The sequence below is a fragment of the Apium graveolens genome, chromosome 4 (assembly GCF_009905375.1).
Source record: "Apium graveolens cultivar Ventura chromosome 4, ASM990537v1, whole genome shotgun sequence".
In the NCBI taxonomy this organism is placed as follows: domain Eukaryota; kingdom Viridiplantae; phylum Streptophyta; class Magnoliopsida; order Apiales; family Apiaceae; genus Apium; species Apium graveolens.
In genome coordinates, this window is record NC_133650.1 from 273,402,415 (window position 1) to 273,416,376 (window position 13,962).

At 39.4% G+C, this 13,962-nt stretch overlaps 1 non-coding gene across 1 annotated transcript; it reads left to right on the plus strand.

Annotated features, from left to right (window-relative positions):
- The first annotated feature begins 13,226 nt into the window (after positions 1-13,226).
- Positions 13,227-13,333, plus strand: LOC141722170 (small nucleolar RNA R71). Its single transcript, XR_012575196.1, has one exon. It is a non-coding gene; the product is annotated as a small nucleolar RNA R71 (small nucleolar RNA).
- Positions 13,334-13,962: the final 629 nt, after the last annotated feature.

Below are 13,962 nucleotides of genomic sequence, written 5' to 3' on the forward strand. Positions count from 1 at the left end.
CGTAATCCAGAATAAGAAAATAAATCATAAAATGAAATTAATTATTATAGAAAGCAGCGTGATCATGCAGTTTTGAGCATGAGCGTGCGATGTCTTCCATCTAGCCACCAAAAAGCTAATGTTATTTTTTTCACTTTTGGCATGACCATGCAATCCAACGGCGTGAGAATGCCATCATATATCCTCAACAGCGTGACCATGCAGTCATCAGCGTGATCATACCTCTCTCACACTCATCACATCCTTGATTATGTTCCAAAAATCCTCCTACATCAGACCCCTCCACTTTAAAAGAACTCGACCTCGAGTTCTCATCTAGAATAACAATTACGTCGACTTGTTGTTTATCTCGCCATGGTGGTACTTTTAATGGATACGACCTTATTGGAACTTTGCACCTGAACTCCTCTTTAAGATTAACAAATTTTGAAACCAACACTTGGATTAATCCCAACCACATTTTTGTTAACCATTTCCGACTGAGAACTGAAACCAACTTCAACTTCTTTACACCAATATTTACATGAACAAACATCACATATTCAAAAAAAGGATTATGGGCAAGCCTATCCTTCAATGGATACAAAATATACACTTCATCATTTTAATTATTTTCTCCATACTTCTATGATATAAGTTCAAATCAAACTAATATGGTCCACCCATTGCTATCTCACACAATTTCACATCAAAATTATAAAAAATTGTAGTATCTTTGTACCTCAAGCTAGCAATGTCAATCACAAAATTTTCACTTACGGTAGTCACAACAACTGAATTATTCCAATCACTATTATCTGTTGTGACATAAATTTGTAGAGGCAATTTGATTTCACTAATCATCTTTCTCAAATAAAACTTCTTATAATATTCATAATTTTCCTTAATTTAAGAAGTCTAGAGACTCAACTTACACAACGATGGAACTAAACTTTGAGGTTACATATCACCTACAGATTTGTTAATGTCCCAGGATTTTTCATGCACGCCTTCAAGTTGTAGTTCATCATCATCATTATTCTCATCTTTATAAATATCATAAATGTTTTCTTTGTTGTGCTCTTGTAAATCATCATCATTGCTTACTTTGTTGACCTCATCCACTCTTAACGAATCACTAGACATACAATTTTTGGATTACACTATCCCACACCCTTCTCCAACTATCCCCACACCACTCAAATTTTCTAAGAAATATTCTGCATTTACACAACCAGGCTCTTTTATGCCTCTCACATCCAGTAAAGTATCATATTTTGGTTGTGGACATTCATCGAACATATTGTCAACATGATCGGGTTCATGATATTGAGCCGAATTATCCCCTTGATTGCAAATCAATATGAATCTTAGACTTATATCCCTACAGTATAAACCTCTCCATCATCAATTCTTTCATCTTCCGCCATGTTCTAATATGTTTCCTCTTTTGTTTTTCTCTGCATAACCAGCTTATCCCACCATATAGAAGAAACACTCTTTAACATGATAGCCACCATCTTCACCTGCTTACTCTCATGAACAACCATAATATCAAAGAATTTATCAAGATTGGCATACCAATTCCGAAACTCATCGACTCCAAGAGACCCATAAAATAATGATATATCAGCTTTATAATATCATTGAGCCGATTACCCATATTCAACATCAAGCAGAATTCTCACCCACATAATTTTCCCACCTCAAGGTACTCGATTATGATATTTCCTTTCGGATCTACGTTGCTTGTTATTGTTATTAATTTTGAATGTCAACGTATCCACTCTGTCTGTGAAAACCTTCGGAGCTGCGGTTAAAGCCGTCACAACCTCTTGAAAATCTTCTTTAGCAGATGTTCTTCGATAATGATCAGGTAACGAAAAGGACAGGAAAAACCTGTTCTAATGTCAACTGACGCAGCATGGAAGCGTATGAGAAGCAAGCGCTAATCCTTTCTAGGACTCTTACATGAGAAATCCCTAAAATACCCTGAATCCACAAGGTAGAACTTGAATCGACAAGGATTTTCTTGAATCTATAAAAAAGATAAAGAGAAACACTCTTGGGGTATTGTTCTTATGTTCATCATCATCTTGAATATATAGGGATATAAAACCCTAATACGAAATAAGAAAATAAATCCTAATCAAAATTAATTATTACATAAAGCAACGTGATTATGCAGTTTTGAGTATGAGCATGCGATATCTTCCATCTGGCCACCAAAAAGCTACTGTTGTTTTTTTTCACTTTTGGCAATGACCATGAAATCCAGCAGTGTGAGCATGCCATCACATATCCTCAACATCGTGACCATGCAGTCATCAGCATGATCATACATTTGGTATTCTCGCACTCATCACACCCTTGATTATGTTTCAAAAATCCTCCTACATCACCATGTTTTAGCTAACAGTTTTAAGTATTTCCCTTGGAGTCAGCTTTTATATTTTAGGTAAAGATAATCTATTTATCATCATAATAAATTCTCTACCCAAGCAGCCCCAAAATCACATAGTTTTACCTCTTAACATATTTTTACCTTCTATATCCCAACAAACAAAGGACACTCGAGTATATATAGACTCTAATACACACTTTTTGTCCATTCCCCTCCCCTAGAATGACACAGGTATTTGTAACTTTCTTCTTTCTGAATCATATGTTGTTAATACATCATCGTACTAACATCAAATTGTTGCAAGCGTCCATTGGTCTGGATAAAGATGGGCATCCACCCCATCCCGATCGACCCTGATGTGATCCCCGCATTGTTCGTATCAGGGATTCGGGAAATTTTTTGGGAGCGGAACGGGAAACAGGAAATTTTTTATAAAAATTTCGGGGAATAGTATTCCCCACCTCGATCCCAACCCGATTGTGTGTGTATATAAATATTTATACTAAATAAATTATTTAAAATATATAACATTTATAATATATTAGAATTTAAAAAATAATCTATAATTTATTGATCAATTTTTTATAATATAATATATTATTTTTTTATAATTTAAATTTATCATTATTTATATTATAAATCAATTTTAATATAATTTTATGTTAAAAATATGAGATAATATCAATATATATATAAATTAAGAGTTAATAGATTATTTATTTATTAAAACTATATTATAATATAAATTATTATATTTGCAATTAAAAAAATACCTGAAGCTCGACGAGGATTCTCGTTCGGGGTTCAGGGCGGGTTCGGGGATTGGTATTGTATTCGGGGATCGGGAACGGGATACCACTCCCTGATCCCGAAGTGCCCCCGTGCCATCCCTAGGTCTGGATGAGAATAAGAGAAAAATTTCCAATAGGGAGTCGGCGATCAGGACTCGAATGAAGAAACATCAACATGTTGATAAACTGCATGCGGAGATGAGTCAATTGCAGAGTCTGAAATAATGTTGTTACGTAGAAAATTAATGAAGTGACAAATATTCCTCATATACTGGATACTTTGATGGAACCGTGGAAGCTTCCTTGTCCAGCACAACCAATCACGACTTCTGCTAATATGTTCAACTTTTGAATGAAGGTGTTGGATGCCATTGTTATATGATATTGTTGCTTTATTGATTTTTATCTGGTGTTGCTAACAATCATAATTATATGCTAATATAATCATGTTAGGATGTCATGAATTTCAATTAATTATGTATTTAAGGAGATTGATTTCTGAATATTTGATGGTTCAGTTCTGGCCATTCTGTTAGTAAAACAATCAATTTTAAATACTTAACATGTGTTCTCCAGATCTATCATCACAGATGCTGTTAAAACTTGACAGTAATAAAAAAAATTTAATTCAAAATTTTCATAGAGAAAACAATTGATATCATTACAACCAGCTATCAGAATTTGTAAACAAACAAGTCAACATTATAAAGCTACTAGACTCGCATGTCATTTACCATATTTTCAAAAACCAAAGTTTACATTCGGTCTCCAAAACTATAAATTCAAACAAACTCTACAAATATGACATGCAACCAGAAATATCTTAACCATCTTATCAAGTTATCAAAAAATAAAGTATACAACCAAGAAATCAAGAATTTGCAAAATAGTTACAAACGATTATCAATAAAAAATATCAGCCTTCTAGCTGCCGCAGGTTTCAGCAACCAAAATAAGCTTCATATTAAACTATTTTTTTTATTTCCTGCGATGTACCTTATTCAATTTTATCCTAAAATAAAATACTTTAAAATTTGACAATTACTCATTCTAATATTAACAGTAATTAGATAAAGCAGAAAAAAATAGCGATCTCATGCTTATGCCATCCAGTTCTATAATGTCCCTTTTTACCACATAAAACGCAAGTTTTCTTCTTTTTAACTTCCACAACTAATTCTAATCCAAATTTCTTTCTTGTGGAAACTTTTGGACAACCCTTATGATTCGTGCTAGTGGCCGGGTCACGGATAGTGATATGTGTTTGCAAATCATTTATATTTAAATGATCCACCTTTGATACTGATTCTTTTATACTAGCAATACTACCTCCCGTTTTCTTAGACTGTATATTCAAGAACTTATCAATGTAAGATTTAAGTTCTTCAACTCCAACTGAACAATAACCTACACTGTCAAGTGCTTTACCAAATTTTGTTCGAATGGACCAAAACTCATAGCACAAAAATTAATCATTGTTATTACCCTTATCATGCAACAGTGATGATATTAATCGAATAACACGAAACTGATAAAAGCCAACTTTCATTGTACTAATACCATTCTACCAAACATCCACAATTAAGATAGAAGTTAAATAGGCATCAATTATGTTGAGTCCCTATATGTCTACAGAAATTGACAACATAATGATTTAAGCACAAGTTATTCCTTTTGATTACACAGGGCGAATAAAACGGTTAGAGTTACCCACTAATCATGCAACATCATACATGAACCTATGCTAGCATGGCAAGTTCTAAATCTCGAGATCCACCGTCGCTTCACAAGAGATTAACACCCTATCTTATATGTTTGCGACGCACATAAGACGAATACGCACAACCAATACTAGATATCATACAATCATCACACACTAAGGTATTAAACAACTAACTAAAGAATTCCATAGTAAATCCGTTATGACCCCATGATCACGATTAGCCCATAATAGCACTTATCGTCATCATGGGTTCATATAAAAACATGATAAATAAACACAAGAGAATAATAACTAAGCTAATTATATTAAACCAGAGTACGTCACAAGAGTAAATAGGTTCAAAGCAAGAAAACTAGCATCCAACGTTACAACGAAATAAAGAATCACAAGAAAATATGCTTCCTCTTCGTTGCGGTGTGCTAAAACGGTCTTCTTCCTTATCTCCTTCTCTCCTTGCTTAATACAACGATTCCACCACTGTGAAACGTCTCTGAATCTACTTATATAGAAGTCCCATAAAACTCAGATTACACAGAAGTTGGAAGCCAAACATAAATAGAAGTCTAAAATAAATATTCTTTTTTCCCGACCCTGCGTGGCCGCTCAGCATAGCTGAGCGGGCGCTCAGCTTCCTGCGCAGCCGCTCAACATAGCTGAGCGGACGCTCATACCCCTACTGGATTTTTCTGAGTTTGCTCCGTTTCTTCGCTGTAATCCGCTCCTCTCTTCCCTCTCGCAATGCTAGAAACATGCCAAGGCTTATTCTTGATGATTAATCCCCCGAAATGCAACTAATACCCTGAAATGCACAAACACTAGAAAAACGCATCAAATACACAAAATACTTGATTTTAAGACACCAATTTAAGCTATTTTAAGACGTTCTAAGTGGTATAAAATGCCACTTATCACACCCCCAAACTTAAATCGATGCTTGTCTTCAAGCGTCACAGACTCAAAAAAAAACATGCATGAATGCAATCTATATGAAATGCAGCGATCCCCCTTACTACGAACAAACCAACCAACTTACAACATCTCAACAAATGCAATTAGGCGACTAAAGATATATCAAATCATGCAAACAAACATACCGCCAAAAACGTGGTGTGTGCAGATGCTTAATAGATATGCTTCGGAACTAGACCAATTATTATGACTCAACTATCATCAAGGCAATCACATGATTATACAAAGAATAAAAATTCTAGGCACAAAGCTACTTATAACACTACGAGAATTCTGGAGTTTATTACGGAATCATGCTTTTTATTCATAACAGTAATGCTTATTTGACCGTGCAATGAGTGAGGTCCATAAAAGACTTATACAATGGTATCCATATAGCGAGCGTTAGGTTAGCGGATCCCAGACTCTAAAAGCCTTAGGTCACTAGGCACAAAGTCCCCTAAGAACTTAATAACTCGAATACCAAAGAGCCCACTCGTGATCAATTATGCATAAACACATACTCTTTTTTTTTCTTTTTCCATTTTTTTTCCTCTTTTTTTTTCTTCTCTTTCTTTTTTTCTCAAAATTTCTGAGCAAGTGCGTTTCGCTCCATCTTGCTCAACCCTAGACTACTCGTATAACATACGAGCCGGCTACTAGCCAATTGACGCCTAGCCACAATTAGCAACAAATTCCATTTTTTACTCCATTTTTTTCTTTTTCATGCATAATAAATAGATTAACCTTGAAAACAATCAGATCATAACAACAGTCTAGTCCTTAAGCATACTCTAAGACTTAGTGAAAATACAAGTGCTTCCAGCATGCATATCAACCTACATGACTCAACATCACTTTAATGCTATCACTACACTCGCATCAACATCACAAATCAGTCGGTAAATCATCGCAAAAGGGATCCATATGCATGAGCTACATGATATGATAAACAACTAAAACTAAATAAAAAAAACTATATGGCAAAAATTATGAGGCAAAAATTATGCAACTATATGAACTAACTATCATGAATATGCAGCTATATGACATACACACAAAATATTCCTTAACTACCACCCCCAAACTTAAAATCTTCACTGTCCCCAGTGAAGGTAGTAGAAAGGAACACAGGGTATACCTACTCGGAGTCATCATCATCATCACCCTCAGTGGGTGGAGTATCAGGCGGCGGATATGCAGAGTCCTCACCAAAAACTGGCCACTGGATGTCAGCTCCAAGGCCTCGAAAAGCTGTCCCTAACGCAAGGGTGAGCTCCTGAGCAAACCTGCTCTACGTCTCGTACATAGCATCCATCCTCCGTGACAGCCTCCTATACTGAGCATCAGCCATCCCAGCACCCTCCTGAGCTCTCGAAGAACCAGCCCATGCTCCTCGGGCTCACCACCGGTCCACTCCTGCATCCCATTCAGAGTTCCAGAATCAATAGGAGCGGCCGGCAACTGCAACTGCTCATGAGACGGCCAGTGCACTCCCACCGCTCGGTAAAACTTCGTAACCGTGGATGCATAAGGGATGTTCATGAGCTTAGCTCCCCTCAAAAACTTCAGAATTCCTTGATAGATGAACTCACCAAGGTCCACATAGTACTCCTCATTCAAAATTCCCCACAACAACTGTGCTCTCTCTACTGTGACCTCATGTGCATGCGAAGAAGGCAGAATATTATCACAAATAAATGCATTCCATGCACGGGCATACCTGTTCATTGCGATCGCCGGAAAGTGACGATACTCATTAGTTCCAGTCTTGAAGGTCCAAACTGTGCCCGGCCTACAAAGAGTAGCACAAATCAAATCCAAGTCAAAATCTTCAGCAGTTTTCTCATTCCAGTTTTCCTCCGTGGGCTTCCTCTCTCGCTGCCCAATCACACGGCGAATCGTCGCTAGGTGATAATCAACCGTCATCCCCCGGACCACAGAAAACCCATTCTTCTCGGCCTTCGCGTTCACATAGAACTCGCGAACCACGCTCATAGGCACTGGTTCAGGCAACTCACAGAAAGCTATCCACCCCTTCTCTGCAATCATAGGAAGCAACTCACCATCCCTCCCCGATGGCAAAAATCCTCTCTCCTTCAGAATCGGCTTCCCCAAAAGCCTAGTGTACTCCTCCTCCGCAGCCCTGTCATTCAACCGAGGCCTCGCAGCAGTACCCCTCGAAGAATCAGCAGTAGGTACTGTGCTGCTGCTATCGATAGTTCTTGCTCTCTTGAGTGCCATTGAATCTGAATAAAAGTGCTTGAGAACTGTGTTTTTGTGTTTGGGAGAGAGTTTGAGTGTAGAAGTTGTGTGGGAGATATGTGGGATAGGTGTATGTATATATAGGGAATGGATTAGGGTAGAATTTGATTAGGAGTTGGTTTATGGGTAAAAATCATGGGAAAATGGGGAATAGGTCGTGGGTTTTATGGGCTGAATTTTGAGTTTTAATTTTCTGATTTTTTTTGGATTTTTATTGACTTAAAAAAAATTCTGGCAGCCGACCCCTAAGCGGGCGCTCAGGGGGTCACTGGAATTTTTTTTAAAGCCCGGTTTTTCTGATTTTTTTGTGGTTTTGGATAGGTTATTAACTTCTAAGGGTTCCTGTAACAACAAATCATGGGTTGCCTCCCATGCAGCGCTTCTTTTTCATCATTAGCTTGACGTTGCGTACCTTCCTCAAGTTGACAATAAAACGGCACTAACCACTTCTCGGTTTGCCGTGTCCCCATAGTAGTGCTTCAAACGCTGGCCATTAACCTTGAATGCTTGGTCCGGATCATTCTCAAAAATTTCCACCGCTCCATTTGGAAACACAGTTTTGACAATAAAAGGCCCAGACCACCTTGACTTCAACTTCCCAGGAAAAAGTCGGAGACGAGAGTTGAATAAGAGAACTTGTTGCCCCGGCACGAATAACTTATGATGTAGCTTCCTATCGTGCCACCTCTTCACCTTTTCCTTGTACATTTTGTTGTTCTCATATGCTTGGAGTCGAAATTTATCAAGTTCATTAAGCTGAAGCATTCGCTTCTTTCCAGCTGCATCTAGATCCAGGTTCAACTTTTTCAATGCCCAATAGGCCTTATGCCCAAGCTCCGCAGGTAAATGACATCCCTTACCATACACCAGTTGAAACGGGGATATACCAAGTGGAGTTTTGTATGCTATCCTGTAAGCCCAAAAAGCTTCATCGAGCTTTAAAGACCAATCCTTCCTTGACGGACAAACAACCTTCTCTAGAATGCGCTTGATCTCTCTGTTAGACACTTCCGCTTGACCATTTGTTTGCGGATGATAGGCAGTAGCAACTCGATGATTCACATTATAACGCTGTATCATAGAAGTGAACTTACGGTTGCAAAAATGTGACCCTTCATCACTTATGATTACCCGAGGCGTTCCAAACCTTGTGAAAATCTACTTATGAAGAAAATTCAACACTGCCTTTGCATCATTTGTTGGTAGAGCTTTGACTTCTACCCATTTTGAGACATAATCGACTGCCACCAAGATGTACTGATTGTTGCAGGATGAGATAAAAATCCCCATGAAATCGATTCCCCAAACATCAAAGACCTCGACTTCAAGCATCACATTTAACGGCATCGCATCCTTTCTCGTCAAATTTCCCACTCTTTGGCAACAATCACACCTTAAAACAAACTGATGACAATCCTTAAACAAAGTAGGCCAGAAAAAACTTGCTTGCAGAATACGAGCTGCCATCTTCTCACCTCCATAGTGTCCACCATAAACTGTGGAGTGGCAGTCTCGTAATATCCCCTCCGTCTCACAGAACGGGATACATCTCCTGATGATCTGGTCAGCTCTATGTCTAAACAAATATGGTTCATCCCACATATACCACTTCACCTCATGCATAAACTTTTTCTTTTGAGCTGAGGTCAAACTAGGAGGCATTATATTGCTGACAAGATAGTTTACAATATCTGCAAACCATGGCTCTTCCTCCTGAACTGCGAACAACTGCTCATCCGGAAAAGACTCGTTGATCAATGTCTTATCCTGTGAAGTAGACTCGGGATTCTCCAATCTAGAGAGATGGTCAGCTACTTGATTCTCAGTACCTTTCCGATCCTTGATCTCAACTCAAATTCCTGTAATATGAGCACCCAATGAATGAGTCTCAGCTTCGAATCCTTCTTGGAAACCAAATAGCAAATGGCCGCATGATCAGTGAATACTGTCACTTTTGTCCCAAGCAGATAAGATCAAAATTTCTCCAAACCAAAGACTATAGCCAAGAGCTCCTTCTCAGTAGTGGTGTAGTTTATTTGGGCCCCGTTTAAGGTCTTGCTAGCATAGTAGACCACATGAAAGAGATTATTCTTGCGCTGCTCAAGAACTGCGCCTACCGCATAATCACTCGCATCACACATCATCTCAAAAGGCTCTGTCCAATCCGGTGCTGTAATAACTGGTGCAGTGATTAAACTCTTCTTAAGCGTCTCGAATGCCGTCAAACATTCATCATCAAATTTGAAAGGCACATCTTTCTCAAGCAAGTTGCATAACGACTTAGATATCTTCGAAAAGTCCTTGATGAACCGCCGATAAAAACCCGCATGACCAAGAAAACTACGGATTCCTTTCACAGAAATAGGTGGTGGAAGATTTTCAATGACTCCCACCTTGGATTTATCCACCTCAAGACCCTTGCTAGAGACCTTATGCCCCAGAATTATACCTTCACGCACCATAAAATGACATTATTCCCAATTGAGCACCAAATTAGTTTCCACACACCTTTTGAGCACGGCACGAAGATTATTCAAACATTCATCATACGAATGTCCAAAGACGGAGAAGTCTTCCATGAACACCTCAACATTATTCCCAATCATGTCAGAGAATATAGCCATCATACATCTCTGAAAAGTGGCCGGGGCTCCACATAACCCAAACGAAACTCTGCGAAAAGCAAACGTGCCAAATGGACAAGTGAAGGTAGTCTTTTCTTGATCCTCTGGTGCAATACAAATCTGATTTTATCCCGAGTAACCATCCAGAAGACAATAATACTCATGACCAGCCAACCTGTCAAGCATTTGATCAATAAATGGAAGAGGGAAGTGATCCTTCCTCGTGGCCTTGTTCAACTTTCGGTAGTCCATGCACACTCTCCATCCTGTAACTGTTCGAGTGGGGATGAGCTCATTCTTTTCATTTGCTACCACAGTGATACCTCCTTTCTTAGGCACATATTGTACGGGGCTCACCCAAAAACTGTCAGAAATAGGATAAATGATGCCTGCATCCAGCCATTTCAGAATTTCTTTCTTCACCGCCTCCTTCATGATAGGATTAAGTCTGCGCTGTTGCTCAACAGTTGGCTTACTACCCTCCTCTAGCAGAATCTTATGCATGCAGTATGAAGGGCTGATCCCTTTGATGTCTGCTATGGTCCATCCAATAGCCGATTTGACTCCTCTCAAAATCCTTAAGAGCTTGTCCTCCTCACTACCTGAAAGGTCAGATGCAATAATAACAGGTAAAGTAGATGCCTCACCTAAAAAGGCATACCTCAAGTGTTCAGGCAATGGCTTAAGCTCCAAGGTAGGTGCTTCCTCAATTGATTGTTTGAGCTTTCCTTCAGCATTCTTGAGGTCAGAAGTACCAAGAGATTCAAGCGGCATGTCCAGCTTTCGCCGCCAGGGAGAAGCATTAAAATATTGTAATTGCTCGTTGCCATCTTCATCATCACTGTCGAAATCCCCCACTAAGGCCTTTTCTAATGCATCAGTCATTAGCATATGATCGATTCTGAAGTAACCGCAGAATCAATCACATCCACTTTTAAGCACTCCTCATCTTCTGTAGGGAATTTCATTGCTTTGAATACATTGAAGGTCACATCCTGATCCTGCACCCGCATAGTAAGTTCACCTTTTTGCACATCTATCAAGGTACGGCCAGTAGCCAAGAAAGGTCTCCCCAAGATTATGGGAATCTTCTTATCTTCCTCGAAATCCAGAATAACAAAGTCTGCAGGAAAGAAAAGCTTATCCACCTTGACTAGCACATCCTCCACTATGCCCCTTGGGTAAGTAATAGAACGATCAGCCAATTGTAGAGACATGTAAGTGGGTTTTGGATCAGGCAAATCCAACTTATCAAAGATCGACAACGGCATCAGATTGATGCTTGCTCCCAAATCACAAAGGCACTTGTCAAATGACAACTTGCCAATGGTGCAAGGAATGGTGAAGCTACCTGGATCTTTAAGCTTTGGAGGTAACTTTTGCTGCAGCACAGCGCTGCATTCTTCCGTTAGAGCAACAGTCTCAAGGTCATCCAGTTTCACCTTTCTTGAAAGAATACTCTTCATAAACTTCGCATAACTAGGCATTTGCTCCAGAGCCTCAACGAAAGGTATATTGATATGAAGTTTCTTGAACACCTCCAGAAACTTACCGAACTGCTTATCCAACTTTTGTTGTTGCAATCTCTTAAGGAAAGGTGGTTGAGGATAGAGCTGTTTCTCCCCTGTATTACCCTCAGGCAGAGTGTGTTCAACAGTAGTCTTCCTTGGTTCCGCCGCTTTCTCCTTTTGCTTAGCTTCTTTATCTCTAATTTCAGCTTCTCCTTCTTTTGCCTTTTCAGCATCAACAACTTTCCCAGACCTTAAGGTAATAGCCTTGACTTGCTCTTTAGCTTCCTTCCTGCCAGGTACTTCCGTATCACTAGAAAGTGTTCCAGGCTGACGATTGAGCACTGCATTGGCTATTTGACCGATTTGATTCTCCAAGGTCTTGATAGAAACTGCCTGACTCTTGCACAACAGCTTAAGTTCCTCAAAATCAGCACTAGTAGGTGTAGCTGCACTTCCCTGTTAAGGATATGATTGTCTTTGATCATATTGCTGCGGTTGCTGGAATCCAGGTGGATTGAACTGTTTACTCACACCTTGCTGATATAGTGGCTGAATAGCATTCTGATTATTACCCCAGCTAAAATTTGGATGAATCCTGTTGTTAGGATGATAAATAGCTGGCACAGGCTGCTGTTGTCACTGATAATTGTTCACATACTGAACAAATTCGTTGATAAGAGAACACTGATCTGTAGCATGAGAACCTGCACAAAGCTCACAGACCATAGCTATTTGATTGACTCCATAGGTAGCTAGAGAATCGACCTTCATAGACAGCGCTTGGAGCTGCGCTGCAATAGCGGTGGCTGCATCATCCTCTGAGTTGGGTTTTGATGCTCATTTATAGCCATTGTCTCAATAAGATTATAAGCCTCAGTATAGCTTTTGGCCCACAAGGCGCCTCCAGCTGCTGCATCGAGCATGGGCCGAGATTGGGCCCCTAAACCATTATAGAAACCAGTGATCACCATCCAATCGGGCATTCCATGATGTGGACACTTTCTCAACATTTCCTTGTAGCGTTCCCAAGCTTCGCACATAGATTCTGTAGGTTGCTGCGCAAACTGAGTAAAAGCACTCCTCATAGCAGCAGTCTTTGCCATTGGATAAAACTTCACCAGAAACTTTTGTGCAAGATCTTGCCAAGTAGTGATAGATCCAGTTGGTTCAGAATATAACCAATCCTTAGCTTTGTCCCTCAGTGAGAATGGGAAAAGCCTCAGCTTGATAGCCTCGTCAGTCACGCCATTATATTTGAAAGTACTGCAGATCTCGACAAAATTCCTTATGTGCATGTTGGGGTCTTCAGTCGTAGCACCTCCGAAAGAGACAGAATTCTGCACCATCTGAATAGTGCCTGGCTTGATTTCAAAGTTATTGGCCTCAATAGCCGGGTGCATGATGCTAGACTGAATATCATCAATTTTAGGCCGAGAAAAATCCATAAGAGCTGGATCTGCCGGAACTAAACGATCACCCATGGTTACTGGCTCTTTCTGCTCACTTCCTGAATCCGAATCTTCAAAATCTATCTTCTCTAGAATATCAAGAACTTCGTCTGTCTCCTCAGCTGTATCTAAAGTCCTCTTGCGAGTACGAGAACGAGTTTGCATAAACGCTCGCTAAAGTACCTGAAACACAACCAGAAACAATAAGTAACAAATACGTCTTAATCACTGAGTCCGAACGACCAATGATGGTAAGTACATAAACTAAA